The sequence below is a fragment of the Schistocerca serialis genome, unplaced genomic scaffold (assembly GCF_023864345.2).
Source record: "Schistocerca serialis cubense isolate TAMUIC-IGC-003099 unplaced genomic scaffold, iqSchSeri2.2 HiC_scaffold_944, whole genome shotgun sequence".
In the NCBI taxonomy this organism is placed as follows: Eukaryota; Metazoa; Arthropoda; class Insecta; order Orthoptera; family Acrididae; genus Schistocerca; species Schistocerca serialis.
The window spans coordinates 21,768-28,103 of NW_026048567.1; the positions used below are offsets into that span (position 1 = coordinate 21,768).

The 6,336-nt window shown below is 51.9% G+C and overlaps 14 non-coding genes across 14 annotated transcripts; 3 read left to right on the plus strand and 11 right to left on the minus strand.

Moving 5' to 3' along the window:
- Positions 1-307: 307 nt before the first annotated feature.
- Trnam-cau (transfer RNA methionine (anticodon CAU)) lies at positions 308-380 on the minus strand. The gene has a single exon. It is a non-coding gene; the product is annotated as a tRNA-Met (tRNA).
- A 293-nt stretch (positions 381-673) lies between these two features.
- Positions 674-742, minus strand: Trnag-gcc (transfer RNA glycine (anticodon GCC)). The gene has a single exon. It is a non-coding gene; the product is annotated as a tRNA-Gly (tRNA).
- A 334-nt stretch (positions 743-1,076) lies between these two features.
- Trnag-ucc (transfer RNA glycine (anticodon UCC)) lies at positions 1,077-1,148 on the plus strand. The gene has a single exon. It is a non-coding gene; the product is annotated as a tRNA-Gly (tRNA).
- A 614-nt stretch (positions 1,149-1,762) lies between these two features.
- Trnai-aau (transfer RNA isoleucine (anticodon AAU)) lies at positions 1,763-1,836 on the minus strand. The gene has a single exon. It is a non-coding gene; the product is annotated as a tRNA-Ile (tRNA).
- A 198-nt stretch (positions 1,837-2,034) lies between these two features.
- On the minus strand, positions 2,035-2,106 carry Trnae-uuc (transfer RNA glutamic acid (anticodon UUC)). Its single transcript has one exon. It is a non-coding gene; the product is annotated as a tRNA-Glu (tRNA).
- Positions 2,107-2,477: 371 nt separating this feature from the next.
- Trnam-cau (transfer RNA methionine (anticodon CAU)) lies at positions 2,478-2,550 on the minus strand. Its single transcript has one exon. It is a non-coding gene; the product is annotated as a tRNA-Met (tRNA).
- A 295-nt stretch (positions 2,551-2,845) lies between these two features.
- Positions 2,846-2,916, minus strand: Trnag-gcc (transfer RNA glycine (anticodon GCC)). The gene has a single exon. It is a non-coding gene; the product is annotated as a tRNA-Gly (tRNA).
- A 333-nt stretch (positions 2,917-3,249) lies between these two features.
- Positions 3,250-3,320, plus strand: Trnag-ucc (transfer RNA glycine (anticodon UCC)). The gene has a single exon. It is a non-coding gene; the product is annotated as a tRNA-Gly (tRNA).
- A 610-nt stretch (positions 3,321-3,930) lies between these two features.
- On the minus strand, positions 3,931-4,003 carry Trnai-aau (transfer RNA isoleucine (anticodon AAU)). Its single transcript has one exon. It is a non-coding gene; the product is annotated as a tRNA-Ile (tRNA).
- Positions 4,004-4,201: 198 nt separating this feature from the next.
- Trnae-uuc (transfer RNA glutamic acid (anticodon UUC)) lies at positions 4,202-4,273 on the minus strand. Its single transcript has one exon. It is a non-coding gene; the product is annotated as a tRNA-Glu (tRNA).
- A 371-nt stretch (positions 4,274-4,644) lies between these two features.
- Positions 4,645-4,717, minus strand: Trnam-cau (transfer RNA methionine (anticodon CAU)). The gene has a single exon. It is a non-coding gene; the product is annotated as a tRNA-Met (tRNA).
- Positions 4,718-5,010: 293 nt separating this feature from the next.
- Positions 5,011-5,081, minus strand: Trnag-gcc (transfer RNA glycine (anticodon GCC)). The gene has a single exon. It is a non-coding gene; the product is annotated as a tRNA-Gly (tRNA).
- Positions 5,082-5,415: 334 nt separating this feature from the next.
- Trnag-ucc (transfer RNA glycine (anticodon UCC)) lies at positions 5,416-5,487 on the plus strand. Its single transcript has one exon. It is a non-coding gene; the product is annotated as a tRNA-Gly (tRNA).
- A 612-nt stretch (positions 5,488-6,099) lies between these two features.
- Trnai-aau (transfer RNA isoleucine (anticodon AAU)) lies at positions 6,100-6,171 on the minus strand. The gene has a single exon. It is a non-coding gene; the product is annotated as a tRNA-Ile (tRNA).
- Between the last annotated feature and the right edge of the window lie 165 nt (positions 6,172-6,336).

Below are 6,336 nucleotides of genomic sequence, written 5' to 3' on the forward strand. Positions count from 1 at the left end.
GTAGGAGGAAAAGCAAAGCTGTAAGTAGTAATATTTATTTACTTATTTCGCAAGTAAATACCTGCTGCCTGTCATCATACAGCAGTCATACATTGTGTGACTTTACACGTTATATCGTACGAGATTCAGTTTCATTACTAGTACTTTTTTTCTTGAAAATTTTACATAAGAACTGCAAGTAGTAGTAACGGGAAGTAAACGCTATCACGCTGAGTCGTTGAAGCCTTGAGGATAACAAAGTACAAAGTGTTTCGCTCCTTCGCAAGCCCCAGAGCCGTTATTTAGCTGTGGACGAAAGTAAATTAAATGCCCCGGGTGAGGATCGAACTCACGACCTTAAGATTATGAGACTTACGCGCTGCCTACTGCGCTACCGAGGCAGGTGATCGTCACGCCTTCTGGAATCTCGCTAAGTACCAAATACCAGTGGTAGAGAGTCTGCACTTCCTGGCTCATTTTTTTCTGTTGCTACACGTGCATTCCGGCGCGACAGGCAACTTGCGATGCTAGGCCGACGCCAGTATGTACAATAGCACACAACAGTCCAAACAAGCAGTCGTGCGCGCTGCATGTTTGGTTATTTCCACACGGAAATCCCGCGGTTCATTCTCATGGCTCACGCAGTTCGAGTGCGAAAGACACGCAGCACCACTATCGGAGAAAAACAAAATAATGCATCGGCCGGAATCGAACCGGGCCGCCCGCGTGGCAGGCGAGCATTCTACCACTGAACCACCGATGCCCAGCTAGTTCACAGCTTCCTTGTGCTTTCCGCGGCAGACGTCTGAGGGGAAAGTGGGACTGCCGTCCAGCGCCGTCGCATCCTCTCGAGAGAATGCTACAGACGCTGAATCCTGCACTGCACTGCTTAAAAATGGCGCCCGAACGCGATCGCCTAAGTACTCTTGCGGCGCACGCACGCGACGACTCTTGCCAAAGGACGCGAAATGTGCGTAGAGACGCTGTCTGGATGCGATCGCCTACCCCGTAATGCGCCTACAGCTACGACCACCTTGAGCCGCCGCCGACAGGCGGGAAGCAGACACAGCGCGGCGTGCGCGGACGGAAACCGTGGTGCGGTGGTGGTGTAATGGTCAGCATAGTTGCCTTCCAAGCAGTTGATCCGGGTTCGATTCCCGGCCACCGCAGCCGGCTTTTTCTTTTGCGTATGAGTACTTTTGCCACGCGTCTTTAAATTAATGTTTCTTTCCCCCTCTTAATCGCTGCAGGCCACCCTATAGTGCGTGCGTCGATTCCCCTTGAGTCTCGACTTGTCTCGACTTTGCTCAGCTGACGCGAGAGCTGACGCTCTCAAATCGGCCTATATCAAAACGACAAGCACGAGAAACGACTGAGAGAGGTAAGGAGAGGCGAGGCGATGGACACACAGCACGCCCCCTTCATTTCACGGTGGCGTCTCCCTGACCGAATGGGGCTGTAGCTCCGAAAACAAAGGAGAAACAAAAATAGGAAGTAAAACTGCCAATAGTACCCTGTGTTCCCATGCGCTCACCCGCCCAAGTACTGACAAGGGCCAAAGTTGTTACGCATCGGCAATCGGACATTTTCTTTCATTTTCTCTTTATCGCTTGAGAACCAGTGTATTCAAGATATTATGGCCATTGCCGAGTGAATGCTGTAGCGCTTCCCGACGAGTCGCGTTCGGATCCTCTGTCAACTTCCACGCAGGGTGATGATCTTTTGGTCATCACACTCGCCAGCTGAAATCGGCGCTGCCTTTTCGTAGTGGTAAAAGAACAGTGGGCCCGTGGGGGGATCGAACCCACGACCTTCGCGTTATTAGCACGACGCTCTAACCAACTGAGCTAACGGGCCTCGGCAGATGCAGTTGCTCAGCCCTACGCTAGAAACTGGTGGCATGAAGCCATACACCATTTCTATGGTCGTCGTGTGTCTGCTTCCCTGGTATATATTCTGCTGACGGTCACGAAACAGTAGCTATATTGCGAGCAGGACGGGAAACGGCCGCTCGGACAGCTCAAACTTGTCACGATTCGTGTGGAAAAAATTCCGTTCCGGTACCGGGAATCGAACCCGGGCCTCCTGGGTGAAAGCCAGGTATCCTAGCCACTAGACCACACCGGATGTGGCCGTTTCATTCGACCGTTCGTACGGTCGCTTGTCGCATTTATGCCTCGTTGTTACAGGGTAGGAGGAAAAGCAAAGCTGTAAGTAGTAATATTTATTTACTTATTTCGCAAGTAAATACCTGCTGCCTGTCATCATACAGCAGGTCATACATTGTGTGACTTTACACGTTATATCGTACGAGATTCAGTTTCATTACTAGTACTTTTTTTCTTGAAAATTTTACATAAGAACTGCAAGTAGTAGTAACGGGAAGTAAACGCTATCACGCTGAGTCGTTGAAGCCTTGAGGATAACAAAGTACAAAGTGTTTCGCTCCTTCGCAAGCCCCAGAGCCGTTATTTAGCTGTGGACGAAAGTAAATTAAATGCCCCGGGTGAGGATCGAACTCACGACCTTAAGATTATGAGACTTACGCGCTGCCTACTGCGCTACCGAGGCAGGTGATCGTCACGCCTTCTGGAATCTCGCTAAGTACCAAATACCAGTGGTAGAGAGTCTGCACTTCCTGGCTCATTTTTTTCTGTTGCTACACGTGCATTCCCGGCGCGACAGGCAACTTGCGATGCTAGGCCGACGCCAGTATGTACAATAGCACACAACAGTCCAAACAAGCAGTCGTGCGCGCTGCATGTTTGGTTATTTCCACACGGAAATCCCGCGGTTCATTCTCATGGCTCACGCAGTTCGAGTGCGAAAGACACGCAGCACCACTATCGGAGAAAAAACAAAATAATGCATCGGCCGGGAATCGAACCCGGGCCGCCCGCGTGGCAGGCGAGCATTCTACCACTGAACCACCGATGCCCAGCTAGTTCACAGCTTCCTTGTGCTTTCCGCGGCAGACGTCTGAGGGAAAGTGGGACTGCCGTCCAGCGCCGTCGCATCCTCTCGAGAGAATGCTACAGACGCTGAATCCTGCACTGCACTGCTTAAAAATGGCGCCCGAACGCGATCGCCTAAGTACTCTTGCGGCGCACGCACGCGACGACTCTTGCCAAAGGACGCGAAATGTGCGTAGAGACGCTGTCTGGATGCGATCGCCTACCCCGTAATGCGCCTACAGCTACGACCACCTTGAGCCGCCGCCGACAGGCGGGAAGCAGACACAGCGCGGCGTGCGCGGACGGAAACCGTGGTGCGGTGGTGGTGTAATGGTCAGCATAGTTGCCTTCCAAGCAGTTGATCCGGTTCGATTCCCGGCCACCGCAGCCGGCTTTTTCTTTTGCGTATGAGTACTTTTGCCACGCGTCTTTAAATTAATGTTTCTTTCCCCCTCTTAATCGCTGCAGGCCACCCTATAGTGCGTGCGTCGATTCCCTTGAGTCTCGACTTGTCTCGACTTTGCTCAGCTGACGCGAGAGCTGACGCTCTCAAATCGGCCTATATCAAAACGACAAGCACGAGAAACGACTGAGAGAGGTAAGGAGAGGCGAGGCGATGGACACACAGCACGCCCCCTTCATTTCACGGTGCGTCTCCCTGACCGAATGGGGCTGTAGCTCCGAAAACAAAGGAGAAACAAAAATAGGAAGTAAAACTGCCAATAGTACCCTGTGTTCCCATGCGCTCACCCGCCCAAGTACTGACAAGGGCCAAAGTTGTTACGCATCGGCAATCGGACATTTTCTTTCATTTTCTCTTTATCGCTTGAGAACCAGTGTATTCAAGATATTATGGCCATTGCCGAGTGAATGCTGTAGCGCTTCCGACGAGTCGCGTTCGGATCCTCTGTCAACTTCCACGCAGGGTGATGATCTTTTGGTCATCACACTCGCCAGCTGAAATCGGCGCTGCCTTTTCGTAGTGGTAAAAGAACAGTGGCCCGTGGGGGATCGAACCCACGACCTTCGCGTTATTAGCACGACGCTCTAACCAACTGAGCTAACGGGCCTCGGCAGATGCAGTTGCTCAGCCCTACGCTAGAAACTGGTGGCATGAAGCCATACACCATTTCTATGGTCGTCGTGTGTCTGCTTCCCTGGTATATATTCTGCTGACGGTCACGAAACAGTAGCTATATTGCGAGCAGGACGGGAAACGGCCGCTCGGACAGCTCAAACTTGTCACGATTCGTGTGGAAAAAATTCCGTTCCGGTACCGGGAATCGAACCCGGGCCTCCTGGGTGAAAGCCAGGTATCCTAGCCACTAGACCACACCGGATGTGGCCGTTTCATTCGACCGTTCGTACGGTCGCTTGTCGCATTTATGCCTCGTTGTTACAGGGGTAGGAGGAAAAGCAAAGCTGTAAGTAGTAATATTTATTTACTTATTTCGCAAGTAAATACCTGCTGCCTGTCATCATACAGCAGGTCATACATTGTGTGACTTTACACGTTATATCGTACGAGATTCAGTTTCATTACTAGTACTTTTTTCTTGAAAATTTTACATAAGAACTGCAAGTAGTAGTAACGGGAAGTAAACGCTATCACGCTGAGTCGTTGAAGCCTTGAGGATAACAAAGTACAAAGTGTTTCGCTCCTTCGCAAGCCCCAGAGCCGTTATTTAGCTGTGGACGAAAGTAAATTAAATGCCCCGGGTGAGGATCGAACTCACGACCTTAAGATTATGAGACTTACGCGCTGCCTACTGCGCTACCGAGGCAGGTGATCGTCACGCCTTCTGGAATCTCGCTAAGTACCAAATACCAGTGGTAGAGAGTCTGCACTTCCTGCTCATTTTTTTCTGTTGCTACACGTGCATTCCCGGCGCGACAGGCAACTTGCGATGCTAGGCCGACGCCAGTATGTACAATAGCACACAACAGTCCAAACAAGCAGTCGTGCGCGCTGCATGTTTGGTTATTTCCACACGGAAATCCCGCGGTTCATTCTCATGGCTCACGCAGTTCGAGTGCGAAAGACACGCAGCACCACTATCGGAGAAAAACAAAATAATGCATCGGCCGGGAATCGAACCCGGGCCGCCCGCGTGGCAGGCGAGCATTCTACCACTGAACCACCGATGCCCAGCTAGTTCACAGCTTCCTTGTGCTTTCCGCGGCAGACGTCTGAGGGGAAAGTGGGACTGCCGTCCAGCGCCGTCGCATCCTCTCGAGAGAATGCTACAGACGCTGAATCCTGCACTGCACTGCTTAAAAATGGCGCCCGAACGCGATCGCCTAAGTACTCTTGCGGCGCACGCACGCGACGACTCTTGCCAAAGGACGCGAAATGTGCGTAGAGACGCTGTCTGGATGCGATCGCCTACCCCGTAATGCGCCTACAGCTACGACCACCTTGAGCCGCCGCCGACAGGCGGGAAGCAGACACAGCGCGGCGTGCGCGGACGGAAACCGTGGTGCGGTGGTGGTGTAATGGTCAGCATAGTTGCCTTCCAAGCAGTTGATCCGGGTTCGATTCCCGGCCACCGCAGCCGGCTTTTTCTTTTGCGTATGAGTACTTTTGCCACGCGTCTTTAAATTAATGTTTCTTTCCCCCTCTTAATCGCTGCAGGCCACCCTATAGTGCGTGCGTCGATTCCCCTTGAGTCTCGACTTGTCTCGACTTTGCTCAGCTGACGCGAGAGCTGACGCTCTCAAATCGGCCTATATCAAAACGACAAGCACGAGAAACGACTGAGAGAGGTAAGGAGAGGCGAGGCGATGGACACACAGCACGCCCCCTTCATTTCACGGTGGCGTCTCCCTGACCGAATGGGGCTGTAGCTCCGAAAACAAAGGAGAAACAAAAATAGGAAGTAAAACTGCAATAGTACCCTGTGTTCCCATGCGCTCACCCGCCCAAGTACTGACAAGGGCCAAAGTTGTTACGCATCGGCAATCGGACATTTTCTTTCATTTTCTCTTTATCGCTTGAGAACCAGTGTATTCAAGATATTATGGCCATTGCCGAGTGAATGCTGTAGCGCTTCCCGACGAGTCGCGTTCGGATCCTCTGTCAACTTCCACGCAGGGTGATGATCTTTTGGTCATCACACTCGCCAGCTGAAATCGGCGCTGCCTTTTCGTAGTGGTAAAAGAACAGTGGCCCGTGGGGGATCGAACCACGACCTTCGCGTTATTAGCACGACGCTCTAACCAACTGAGCTAACGGGCCTCGGCAGATGCAGTTGCTCAGCCCTACGCTAGAAACTGGTGGCATGAAGCCATACACCATTTCTATGGTCGTCGTGTGTCTGCTTCCCTGGTATATATTCTGCTGACGGTCACGAAACAGTAGCTATATTGCGAGCAGGACGGGAAACGGCCGCTCGGACAGCTC